The 13,252-nt window shown below is 33.4% G+C and overlaps 1 protein-coding gene and 1 long non-coding RNA gene across 2 annotated transcripts in view; both read right to left on the reverse strand.

The window, feature by feature from the left end:
- The window catches only part of Nlg3 (Neuroligin 3), a 197,420-nt gene that overhangs the window by 178,811 nt on the left and 5,357 nt on the right, over positions 1 to 13,252 (reverse strand). The gene's annotated exons all lie outside the window — the stretch shown is intronic.
- LOC145728558 (uncharacterized) lies at positions 9,121 to 9,480 on the reverse strand. Its single transcript, XR_014178115.1, has 2 exons — positions 9,397 to 9,480; positions 9,121 to 9,350 (listed from the first exon to the last, which is right to left on the reverse strand). It is a non-coding gene; the product is annotated as an uncharacterized LOC145728558 (long non-coding RNA).

Raw genomic sequence — 13,252 nt, forward strand, 5'->3', positions numbered from 1 at the left:
ATCAAATAATAAGTTTGATTCTGTGAAAATTAATTAAAATGTTATTAAATCACAAATGGTATAAAATTAAACTCGAAAACGCTTAACGATTAAATTTCGTTATAGAAATGTACAAAATTTCTGATTGGGTGAACTTTTGGGTTAACGTTTTTGACGGTTTACTAATATCGTTATTAAATACTAAGCATATAAATTAAGTTTGCTTTCCAGTGACAACTTCGAGTTCGTAATTTACTGTAGAGTTACATAATTTCATTATTAAATGAGACAATTATTAATTCTCGAAAATACGTTTCAAAGTCTTTGTAAAATTGGGAATGCGCATTTGCTTTGCTTTAATTTTCAAGCAATTTATTTAACAAAAAATAACAAAACTATAATTACAGAACAAGTTCACAAACTATTAGGCCAATAATTAGAGTAGAAACCTTAATTTGAATGTTTCAGTTTATTTATTATGCGTGCACGCATATAGTTTGTTTCAGCGCTAATGCATTTCTAACATTAATAGAATTTGTAACAACCCGGAAACTAATAAAACGCAAACATTAATTTTAATTTTGTTCCAATTATTTGATGAATATATTAGTAAAATGTAGAGTTATACGTGATACAATGTGGTATATACAACGTACCTACATGAAACAGGATAAGAAATTGTAATGACCTCTGGAAGAACTTAGAAGGCTTCAAGGCACGTGACTGATTTGACAGTTCCAAGCTTAAAACATTTATTATCAATGTCACGTGTCATTTCAACTTTCATAATTAACTAAATTGAAGGACATTTCGTAAAAAGATTACTTCAAAATTTTAAAGCCAGTGGCTACAAGCAATTTTGCATTAAATTATTATTGTTGCTTTTTTTGTGATCCAGTGTAATTCAAGAGGTGGTGTTTTTTCAATCCAGGAACCAACGATATATTGCCTGATGTGATTTACATTACAAAAGTTTAAAAACAATAGCGTTTTAGTCTTTAGATTAGAAAACACGATATTCCATTCGTGCACTAGACCAATATGTTATAATTTTAAATGCAAATTTGGTTGAAATAATATCCGTGATTTATTAGACTTATTTGCATGGCTTCGTGTTAAAGCATGTCAATACGGATTAGTAGAAAAATCTAGTAAACCTATCTGCGATTGAAATTTGCAAGTACAATGAAATGATTCAAGAGTGGATTACGAATTAATTGAAAAAAATAATTGTAAAGTAAGTCGACAAGTTAGACCTTAATAGTTAGTTAGTTAATCTTCATTAATCATACTGAAATATTATTTAGAGTAAAACATTTTTATTGGCTAACTGTATATTGTCATTTATTAATGTTTCACTAATAGGGACTGAGTATTTTATGTTAATGAAGCAAAATATGTTTCTATCACTGCTTCTTTCTGCAGTTGTTATGAAAATATCGCTTTATTGACGTAAAAAAAGTTAAACTATCCTATAATCTCAAATTTGTGACACCGTGAAATTCTCCACAAACCGACTGATGATTCAAATTCAGTTTTGCTTAAATGGAACAATGTTAGCAAGTACTGAAACTGTTGGTCTATTAATCAGCCTACGTTCTCGGTTATTCGGAATCAAAATACAAATCGGCTTTGTTTAAACGCTAATGAAATATTACGAATAATGGGACTAAATAGCAGAATTGGCTATTCCATTTTGGCTGCTATGAACTATGTAAACGTTTGAATCGCTAAATGTGGCAAATGTAAAATTACTAGTAAATTGAAGTATGAATATACGAATTGTGGCGAAGTATTGAAAGTGCTGGCTTTAGCAAGATATGTTTTAAAGTTAACTTCAATATAGTGGTTTCAAGTATCTGCTGGTTAATTAGAGTGATATTCATTTTTTATAACCTGGGTTGCACAGCATTGGATTATAGAGCAATTGAGTTAAAAATACAGTTGAAAGAGAATCAAACAACGCCATTACAAGTTGTAAAGTAGAAGATAATTTAAGTTAAAGAAAAACTAAATATAAGTTACTCTTTAATAAGTTAATTAATTTAAATTACTGTTTTTAAAATTGTGATCACCAAAAGAATTAAAAACATATTGTTTTCCTGGTGCAAACTGGCTAAAGTTTGTTCCATAGACGATTATGATGAGATACTGAAACTCCTCTGTTAAATCCAATCCACACAAGACTGCAACATACCCAATAATCACAATTATGTTGAAGAAACGTTGTATTGGAAATCAACCTATCGTTGATTTTAGGAGATTATAGAGGATGATTATAGAAACCTTAGAAGTAAATGCTCTGGCCACCGCTCCAAAGAAACCAAAGTCCTGGTTTAGATACGTTGACGATACCTTTGTAGTTTGGAGGCACATCTAAACTCTATAAATCCAAGAATTCAATTTACTATGAAGACCGAAAAAGAAGGAAGTCTACCTTTCCTGAATGTTATGGTGACAATTAGAGATATTTATTTTGAAAGATTTCTCATACTACATTTTTGGTCTTGAATAATCAAATCATTGGATAATGTTAATACAGGAAAGTGAAAAGATGCAGTAATAAATAACAATATAAAGTAGCAACGACGAATTGTATAGTACCGTCAAAACCTTAGTTTACAGCCACTTTCCAGTCCTTTCAGGGAAAAATTATACGCATATATGGATTTGCAAGCTAGTGTAGGTAAACCGTAAAATGATGCCTGACAGTAGACGCTGTTGCAAATTGGATTTATATACTGTAGAAAGTTTCCTGTGAGTTATCACATTATCTGCAGTACTTATCTATCTCCTATTTTACTATTCATATATAGCTCGAGTAACAATAACGAAGCTACACAAATAAAGGTTAAGGTTAGTCCCACATTGGTAAACTAAGGTTAATCACTTTAAAATTACCAGTAAATGCAGAAGTACAACTGAAAAATAACGCGTTTACTTTTCGTTATTTGCCAAAGTAAAAGGGAGATTTATTGGCAATGAATCTCCCTTCAAACACCCGCCTTGTATATTTGTCACTTCACTACATTCATTCCAGTTATTTAGGGCTGACGTCGATTCTTTATGGCCTTGTTAAGTAGATTTATTTGAGGGCAATTGCTCATTTCCTATTTGTATTGCTTTGATTCAGAAAAAAACACAGTTATCTGTCATCTGTTCGAAGAAAATAAATTATAATGTGTTTCATATCCGAGTTGTGTAAGCGTTGATTGTTAGCCGAAACATCTCTGTCAGGAAGGCATGAAAAGGGATCGACCCCGTTTGCATTGGGTTTCGACGAAATAATCGTAATTGAATACGGAAAGGTCAAAACAAACAAAAAGCAGACTCATTTTCAGCTTCACGGTTTTTACTTGCTGTACGACAAATTACGCAATTTCCGAAAATTAAAGTTTCTATTCAAAGCTTTCAAGGAATCTCCCAAAATACGAAAGAAACTTTTTACTCTGCGTCCAATTTTAAAACTATTAACTTCGATTTGGATATTTTCAAGTTGGAATCCAGGAAAACGTCTTTGCCAGAAACTGGCTGATAGATGCGGCTTCTGCGGATTTTGGACAGACTATTGCGCTACTGACATGCGAATCGTTTTATTTACGATCGAACCTTCGAATATCCCCCCATATCTGCCACCGCAAACGTAACGAACGCAACCCTCGGGATTCGGGAAGGTTACCCCTTTACGCAAGTGGGATTACAAGATGAAGAGGAATGATTTACGTTAAATAAAGGAATTCAACTTGAGAAATGTATTGTATTGTTTATAATTTATAAGGCAAGGACTGTAAAGAGGAAATCAGTCAATGTCAACATATTATTCAACCAATATCAAAATGAAGGAAAAAGGGAAATCACATTACACTACATTAAGAGTGTAATCACAACTCATGTTTAAACACTGAAAATAAGCATACTTCTTCACAATCTTGGTTGACACTCTCTAATAGGATATGAAGATCTTCTGCGCTCTCATTATAGCAGTATCATCTGCAAATCTTAGGATGTTTATTAATGTTCCTCCAATGTTTACTCCATCGTGTCTATCCTTCCAGTGCTTTCTGAAATACAAACTGTTAATATAGATTCAATAGTTGTGGGGACAGAACGTAGCTTTCTCGAACTCCTTTTTGGATTTTTTCTTCATCTGGGTCTATGCACTACTGCCGTTTATTTGTAGTAGATGTTTTGTATTAATCGTATATCGCTTGGATCCAGATTGGTACTTAAGTTCTCTATCAGTTTATCGTATTGGACTTTACCAAAGGCCTTCTGGAAGTGGAAGTCGATGAAACATGTGTAAACACTTTTGTTGTATTCTTTTCTTTACTGTAGCAAGTACTGAGTTCCCATTCCTGCTCTGAAGCCAAACTGCGCCTCATCTGCTGTTCTTCACATTCTCGTTATAGGTATGCTGTGTTGAATTATCTTCAAAAATACTTGTGTAGTGTTGTTCTTTTTAGGTATGTGAATGAAGAGAGATTGTGTTGTTGATTTTTGTAAGATGAATCAAGTTTCTATCGTCATGTTATCAAGTCCACCCGCTATTCTGTTTATCAAAAAATCTATAGCATACTCTACATTTGATTTAAAAATGCATAGCTTTTCTGTCTGTCTGTTTTCTTTTCTTACGTCATCTCGTTCTGCTGCAAATAGATGTTTTATGTAGTCTTTCCCATCCTCTTTTTTGTCATCTTCTGTCAACTGGATCTCTCTGGTTTCTTGTAACCACTGGTATTCCGTGGGTTAGTGCTTTTATAGTTACGTTTTCCTGCCATAAGATTTATAATTTCTTGGGTCATTCATGGTTTTTTCGCAGATTGTTCCTTTTTGTCTACAACTTCTTCCGCGGCATTAAGAATTTAACTTTATTCCAGACCATGTCAATATTTACCGTTGATGCTTCGGGAAAACCATTTGTAAATGAGTTGTTAAATTGTGTTGGTAATGCTGTTCTCGGAGCTTTTCTGGGTATAATATTTTTGGTTTTGTTACCCTAAATAAGCATGGAACCACGATCGAAAGGGTGTTTGTCATGTCTAGGATATTTGTACAGCGAATTTAAAAAAACAAAATCGACAAATGTTCAATACTAATAAGTGAGCAGATTAAAAAACTATTAAAAGTCCAGTAAATTTTCCATATTCCATACAAATAATTCCCGACAATTTCTTTCACTTGTATTCACTAAAACTCAAATATTATTTTTCCTTTCGGTTGGAAAATAATATGGTCTTATCGCAGATGCACATTACCGCCCGGAAATGTGCATCAAGTTGAGAATGTTGTTGGTGGCCCGAAGGAAATAGTTATTTACGTTACAAGACCGGAAAGTTGTGTTCAGGGTGCGTATTCTTGAAACGAGGGAAGGGAATTATCAAGAGAAAGACATGTAGAATGTGACAGGAACCCGCTATTGTCAGCTCTTTCTGTCACATTCTATCAACACTTCTCTTGGCAATTCTACTCCCTGCGTTCAAGAATAGGCCCCCTGCAGGGCGAGATGAGAAATTTCAGAGCGAGCCACAGGCGAGTGCTCAAAATAGATTTGTGCATTTTGTTATTGCAAAACAATTCCGTAGAAATGTATTCATTTCACCGCTGTTGGTTTAAGAAGCTTTACCTTTCTATGGTTAGTTTAGCTGATGAACGAATACACTCAACTAATATAATTTGCTTTACCGTTTGTTGATCTTTCCATTTTTAGTTACATTCTGTTACCCCCTCTTCAATTAAGAATGTGAAGTTACTTTATAACCAGTTTTACACACAATTGAGTAAATAATGATTTCTCTGTAAACGTAAAACAAAAGATCCATCAATATTTTGAGAATTCACAGGGTGATTGTTTATCTTTTACTCAATAGATAACTCCGTTAATTTTGATCTGTCAACATAATTTAAATTAGCAAAGTTGCAGCTTTTTTCTGATTCGCCAGAATTTCATGTCAAAATTGTCATATGCTAGTAGCAGGTCAATGTTTTGACACATTTTTTACAGTGTTGCAAGAGAAACGTGGCTCACACAATATCACCTTTCTCAGCTCTCTAAAATTAATTTATCCAATTTTCAACGATTAAACTACATTTTAAAAGTCACGTGACTAATTATGACAGGTGTTAAGTAGCCATTGCAAGCTCAGAATTGCATTATCAACGTCAAGTGACGTGGCTTGTGCAATTTCAGCTTTTACAACTGTCTAACTACTTTTTATGGTCACGTGACCGATTTTGACAGGTGCTAACTAGCCTTTACAGTGTTGCAAACTTTGAATTACATTATCAGTCATGTGACCCAAATTTTCAACGCCCAACCTACATTTTAAAAGTCACGTGATTGATTTTGACTGGTATCAACTAGCTTTTAGAGTGTTGCAAGTTCAGAATTTCATTATGAACGTCCATTGACGTGGCTCTTACAATTTTGGATTTCACAACTCTCTTGATTTTTCAATTTGATTTTCCAAATTTTCAACCTTCAAGCTACATTTAAAAAATCACGTGACCGATTTTGGGAAGGGTCAACTAGCCCTTAAAGTGTTGCAAGCACAGAATTGCATTATCAACGTCACGTGACGTGTATTTAACAATTTCAGCCAGTTCAACTGTCTAAATTTCATTTAGCAAATTTTTATTATTTATTTCTTATGATCACGTGACTGTTTCGACAAAAGTCAACTGGCCGTTATAGTGTTGCAAGCTAAAAAATTGATTTATCAAAACAGATGGAAGAAATGTTTACGCGGATGTAATGAATAAGAGGAAAGTGTTTATTGGGTAATTCTGTAATATAGTGAAGCAGTAAGGAACAAGGATGATAACCCGTCGACACGTGTTTCTGCCTTTTGGTTTCATCAGGCATGTAGCTCCATCTGTATGAAACGAGGTTCAAAAACCAACTGACATACATATTCTGAAACATTATACGGATATAAGGACAAAACCAACATGGATAATTACAAACGGTCAGCAGCGACCCAAATGTGATTTTCGCAAGAGTTGTGATTTAAGAAATACACGAAATGTTATATTTATCTTGAAACATTATTCAATTTTTAACCTAGAATAACATCGATATACTGGAATTCTGGAAGTTTTGGGGAGTTAGGGTCTGGTGAGTGGGGGATGGTTTTCCCCCTTTTGCGTAGGCAAAGCGAGGGAAAGTGCCAGGAATGCAGTCAGAGCCCAGTTAGCACCGGGATAACTGCAGAAAGGTTCTACCTAGATTTTGACAATAAAATTCTCGCCACCAGGGGGAAAGGTTTGGGGGGATGATTGATAAACGCGGAAAGTCATTGTTTTTGCTATGGGTAACAAGTCTTATACAGACACATTTATGCGTAAAAAAACAATTCCATTAAATCGAGTAAGCCGTTTTAAAACAAGCACTTCGTGAAAAACATTTCAACTTAAACCTACTCTATAATCAAATTTAGCTTCAAATTACGGGGAAACGTTTCAGCTAGTTGCCATCAACGCAAAATACTGATTCGTGAAGGCCAGAATTGTAGAGCTCTATACTTTTAAAGCAGTAAATTGAACCAATTTCTTTTAAATTCATGGAACTAAACTAAACCAATTACGTAGCGCGGTTCCAGAAACTTGATTTTATGCAGGCCACATCTACATTTCCATACCGAATACCTTTTATGAAATCCATTATTTATGCCTGCCACCTATGAATGGTCGAGTAGCCGTTAGGGAACAGTTTGCTGTAAAAAAACCTTGTTTCTACTGCTTAATTTGTTTATTAATTTTACACTTTGACTTTTAAATAAAGCAAATGAACGTAAAAATGAGTAGTTTCAGGAAGGAAGAACTAAAGCGCAAGAAAAATAATTACTCGAAATCCTCGAGTAAATTCTAGCAAGGCAAATTTGACTCGACTGCGATTCATTTGATTTATAGCCGGAATATCCGCAAACACTTAAAAAGCGGTAAGCAACGGGCGTACGGGTTCGATACGGAAATTGCAATCGTTTGCTGTTTTGTGTTTGCGCTATACTTGGAAATTTTAAACGAGGTCTTGTACACAATTTTTGTATTGGAAAGATCAAAATTCGTAATTGATGAAGAGAAATTTGTCACAATGGAAATTTTAAATTTCTTTGTTTTGAGACTTGATCGATTGCAAATTTGATCGATTTATTGGGAAAATCTTTTCTTTAAAGTATTGTTTTTGAATGGGTTTATTGAAGCTCATGAGAGTTCGGATTTAGAATGCTTTTGCGTATGCATCTGTATGTGATTTAAAATGGGGGGTCAACACCACTAAAGGATATTATGTTTATTCAAAATATGGGGCTTTATAAAAGTAAATATACAAAATGTTTGCTGAAGAAGTTTTGTACCATAAAATTCTCACTATTTCAGTAATCAACACCATAATGTGATCAATCAAATTACAACTAATGAATCCAAGACTGTACAGTACAGAATTGACTCCGTCAGTAAAATGTAATGTTTTTCTAAAGTAGAATTGTCATTCTACTATTCTGTCTAGAAACTGTAAATATTAGACTAGATATTTACACTCGTACATTATGTTATGAACCAACTTCTACTTGATATTTTACTTCTTGAAAAGACAAAAAATTTGCCACTTAGGTCCATGTTGTCGTAATGCTTTTTCTCACAGTGCTGTAGCTAAAATATTACAACAAATATTTGACAAAAAACTACATGTATTATAATAAAAATTAGTGTAAGTATTACAATATGTTTAGGAATTATTTAGTTTGTATAATCTTTATTATATTACATTACCTATCCTAGGGCTTACCATTTGTTTATTACTTTTCAATTTTCAAATATAGAATCTTAAGTTACTAGTTAGTCTTTTATTACTGTAGAAAATGTATGTTCAATTTTTCAACATTTTGGATTATGTTTCATCAAATATCAGGGATTCGACAGGAAGAAGCCAGGCAAATAAAACAACACAAAGAATTTATTTATTTAAGCTGTTCGCCACCATCTTTATGCAAAAATCGCCACGACCAATCAAAATTGAGACAACAACTGTCGCTGAATAAAGTCACTGTAAGTTTTTGTATTTTATTTATTTAACATGAAACCCGCATTTCTTAACTTTGTGTATTTTGTGAATGGGACATTAGGCTAATCATACGATCCTCGACACACGTGTGATGCGTTGGTTTTATTTGGCAAAATAACAAATATGGGCTTAAAATCTAGTCTGATGGTATTTCTAGTCTGACTACATTTCGACTTTTTCAAATTTTGCCATTTAATGAAGCCATAAATAAAACGTTATTATCGTTGCTCTTCTTCCTGGCAGTCTTATGACGCGTTCACCCCTAGCGAGCACCTGAGCTCAAAACCCTAGGGTATTTGGGTTTCAGTCGACCCTTAAAATTAAAATTACTGTCAGTTTCAACACGACACAAAATTTACCTTCCAAGAGGATTACTGTGTTGCTTCGAAATTTCCAATGAAAATATTTGTTCTTCTCGATCTCCCGTTTATAAAAATAGTCCCTGAAATATTCAAAGTTTAATAATGTAATTTTTTCCCTGAGGTAAAAAAGTATTTACTGAAATTTTGCTTTATTGCTTGGAAGTAAGTCCTTGAGGGTTATATCCAAGTGGATTTATCTTATAAAACTAACAAAGCTCTTTTGTTCCTTAGTTTAACTGTAAACACTTTTTACCTGAACATGGATGAAAAATTAGAAAATCCTCCAAAACAAACACCGGAGTCCGCAAATTCCATTAGCAATATCGGATTTTGTTCTCGAAACAATTTCGAAAAGAAGAGAACCTCAAATAAAAATATTATTAGATGAATACCTCACTTATTCGGACGAGAGTTGATCAAATACATAAACCAATCAGCTCAGTCAAACAATCCTTCAGGCAAACAAAAACTCTTTCTTATATTTGTTCGATCAATTTGCGGACGGTTTCTTTATTCTCTTTTGTTCTTGATGTTTTCGACTCCATTATATCAGTAATCTCCTCTGCCCCTTATTCAAATGAAAAGCCTTTCCTACCACGCCATGTGGAACAAATAAAAAACATATAAATTTCCATTTAAGTGCCTTTAAAGCCGAAGATCACGACTGCTTTTATTAGCTTATTTTTGTATCATACTGGCTCCGAAATAACTCTATTGAATTAGTTAATTCCCTCAAATTTCGGAAATTATTTACTGTACTTATTGTAAAGATCTAAGATGAAATTAAATTGTCTCGGTAACAATGAGGTTCCCAAAGGCTTCAATTGCCCCCAGAACGTGGAGTGCTAAGAGGATTAGTAGCCATAGGAAGTTCCTTAATGCGGATTAGTATTCCGGAAGTACAGAGAGAACTCGGGGAGGTCAAAAGGCAAATGAACTAGTCTCATTAAGAATCTACAAAGAGAAAAGGGTCTTCGTGTTCCTTCTGCGCATCTAACTCCCAATGAGCGAAAATAAAAAACCAATTTGAATATTAATTGAAACTCACCTTTCAGCCGATAAAGGCAAAAAGACGTTGTTTAAAAAAATTCAAATTTAAATTCCGGCGTAGTTAAGCGAGTTTTAATTATGGCGACGCTTCGGAAAAATAGTCTCGACTTCTTGCGTTAAAAACTAATTAAAATTTCTTCGCTCTGGTAAATCGTTTGTAAATTTAGCTTCTTGTTTTCCAGAGGGGCCTGAGAAGTAATTTTGTTTTAAAATCGGTTGTTCATGGAGAAAACTTATTTTTAATATTGTTGTGCGATCATTACATTTTTTTGTAGTCATCTTTTTACGACAGTCGAAATTATGTGAATTTTGATTTCAGAGGTAATTGAATAATTGTGAAAGCGATTGAGGCTAGGAGTACACGAATTATTTACGCACATATAATCTTTAGAGACGGAAAATTCTGAGAATTTAAAGAATTTTAGGAAAATTTAAGAGACTGCTTAAGTAAAGTCACATCAAAGGCAAGGAAGTTTGGACTATTTGGAAATGGTAAAATGCCAAGTGGATGTGTTTCTTGGAGGAACCACACTGTAAGTAAGCTTTACAGCTTCCTGGAGCCAAATTTGACAGTTCTGACGTTATTGAATACTTTTCATACGTCACGTGATACCTGTCATAACTGTCAAAACCCGTTCGCCAGTGACTTGAAACTATGAAGTTAGAAATAGTTGCTAATTTGAGGAATAGCAAGTTGAGTTCCCAGTTCCATAGAACTGTAAATACAATGTGCAGTGATTTATCCAACTATTTTCGAATGGAAATTTTGTGCCAGAGAAAGGTGATTTTTGACAGCTGGCAGGTGACGTAAAAACATATGAAAGTGTCAGTTAATGTCACAACTGTTAAATTTTACTCTAAGGAGCTCTAGATACAACTTGCAATGCGATTTATCACAAAATACAACTCATCTGCGTATTACATTAATTTGTCTTTTGGCAGTAGACAGCTGTCAGGTGATAAAAGAAACATGTCAAAGGGCCACTTTTGAACTTTATTGAGGTGTAAACAAAAGGTACTATTTTTCATAGTTTCATCTTACTGCCGAATGAGTTTAAATATTAATAAAGTATCAGCTGACCAGAAACCACGCTGAAAAGTGTCATTAAGTATCATAACAGCCAAATTTAACTCCAGAAAATTACAAATAACAATTTGAGGCCGTTGATGCGACTATTTGTCATTTCACAGCTTTACGGCACTGTTAAACGAGTTTTGACAGTTATCAGATGACTATAAGCCTGTCATTAAGCGTCATAGCTAGTTCAGTTCGCCAATGTACGCCACGTTTTTCCAACTACACAAATTAATTGAACTTTTCAACGTTGCCAAAATGACTGAATCAAGAGTTTTGGCTTTGGCAACGTTGATTTGAATGTGCCTTTGTGTTACCTTCTGGTGCTTTTAAAAAGTCCTTGTAGAAATCCGGAAGAAATCGATTAAAATGATTTCAAATATTCGTTTTGAATAAAAAAATGTGCCAGGTTGTCCTAAAAACATAAATAATCAACAACTTTGTTTATAAAGTTGCTTAAAAAGTGTTTATTTTTTTAAAATTCATTTGCTTGTTAGTTGTATGAGCTGATTAGAACAAACCAATAAAACATAGAAGAATAATGTTGAAAATTTTAGTTTTAGTTGCCCTAAGTGAGTGAACAGCTATAAAAGTAATAAATATTTTTCTGATATAACCCCTAAAAAACTAATAATCGATTATTTGTCACCGGTGAAAAGTATTACTTCTATATTAGTATTGGATATAGCTCGGTTAATAATATAATACGTACACGTTTTCTAGCCACAAAAATGGACACTAATTGGCCAGAGAATTGAAGGTTTGATCAATAAATTAAGCAACACCACAAATAGACCAAAGGTCATGCACGTGGATGACAAATATAGAAAAAACTCTGAAATACCTCTACAAAATAGTCGCTCGAAGTGTTATTGTAAAAATGTATACCTAAATAAGTTTTAATGCTCGAAGGGTTGATATGGGGACAATGAATCTGTCCCTTTCTACTGCTGTTTGGATAGAAACTGTCTAAAGTAATGGAGATTAATATACAACCGGGAGAAGAACCAAAAATAAATTACTTACTGAAAAAAGAATTTTGTAACGTACTATCACGACACGGTGAATTATTGTTCTAAAACTTTTCACCAAAACTGATCGGAGTCTTAAAATTTTACTTTTGCATCTAGTTTCCAAACCGAGAGATTGGAGTTTGCAGATATTTTTGAAAGCTTTATTCCCAAAAATTTTATTAATAATCTAGGAAATTATAGATTATTTTTCCAACCCAATCTAGTGGATTTTAAAATAATTTTGTTTTCTTCCGCTCATATTCCAGCCAGTTTATAATCACTGTATGAAGGCGATAAATCTAACTTGTTTGAAATGTTTATTACAAACAATTTTTATTAATTTAGCAACAACATTCTACTTTCTTGCAGCATCTTTAATGATGTTGCGAACGAAAAAACAAGGTTTATTTCTTTTGTATTTATTAGAAACCAAACAGGTGTTCACCAAATGACTTTTTGTCGTAAACTGATGAAGTTTTGAAGAATTTATTTTTCTCAAAGCGGAATATTATTAAGTATTCCTATTATTAAAATATGAAAAAATTTTTTTTTGGAATAAGCCAACCAGGTACTTGAATTTTTAGTTTTCTAATCACAAAGGACCTCTGATCCAGTAAATCTGGAGTTTAGCGAAATAACCTTGAATCCCATATCCTTTAATTTCTGCGATCATTTTGTATTTTGTTAATGAATCTGAATGGTATGGACGAGAGAT

This window comes from Ips typographus, linkage group LG4 (genome assembly GCF_016097725.1).
Source record: "Ips typographus isolate SLU linkage group LG4, UJ_Ityp_2.0, whole genome shotgun sequence".
NCBI classification, from domain to species: Eukaryota; Metazoa; Arthropoda; class Insecta; order Coleoptera; family Curculionidae; genus Ips; species Ips typographus.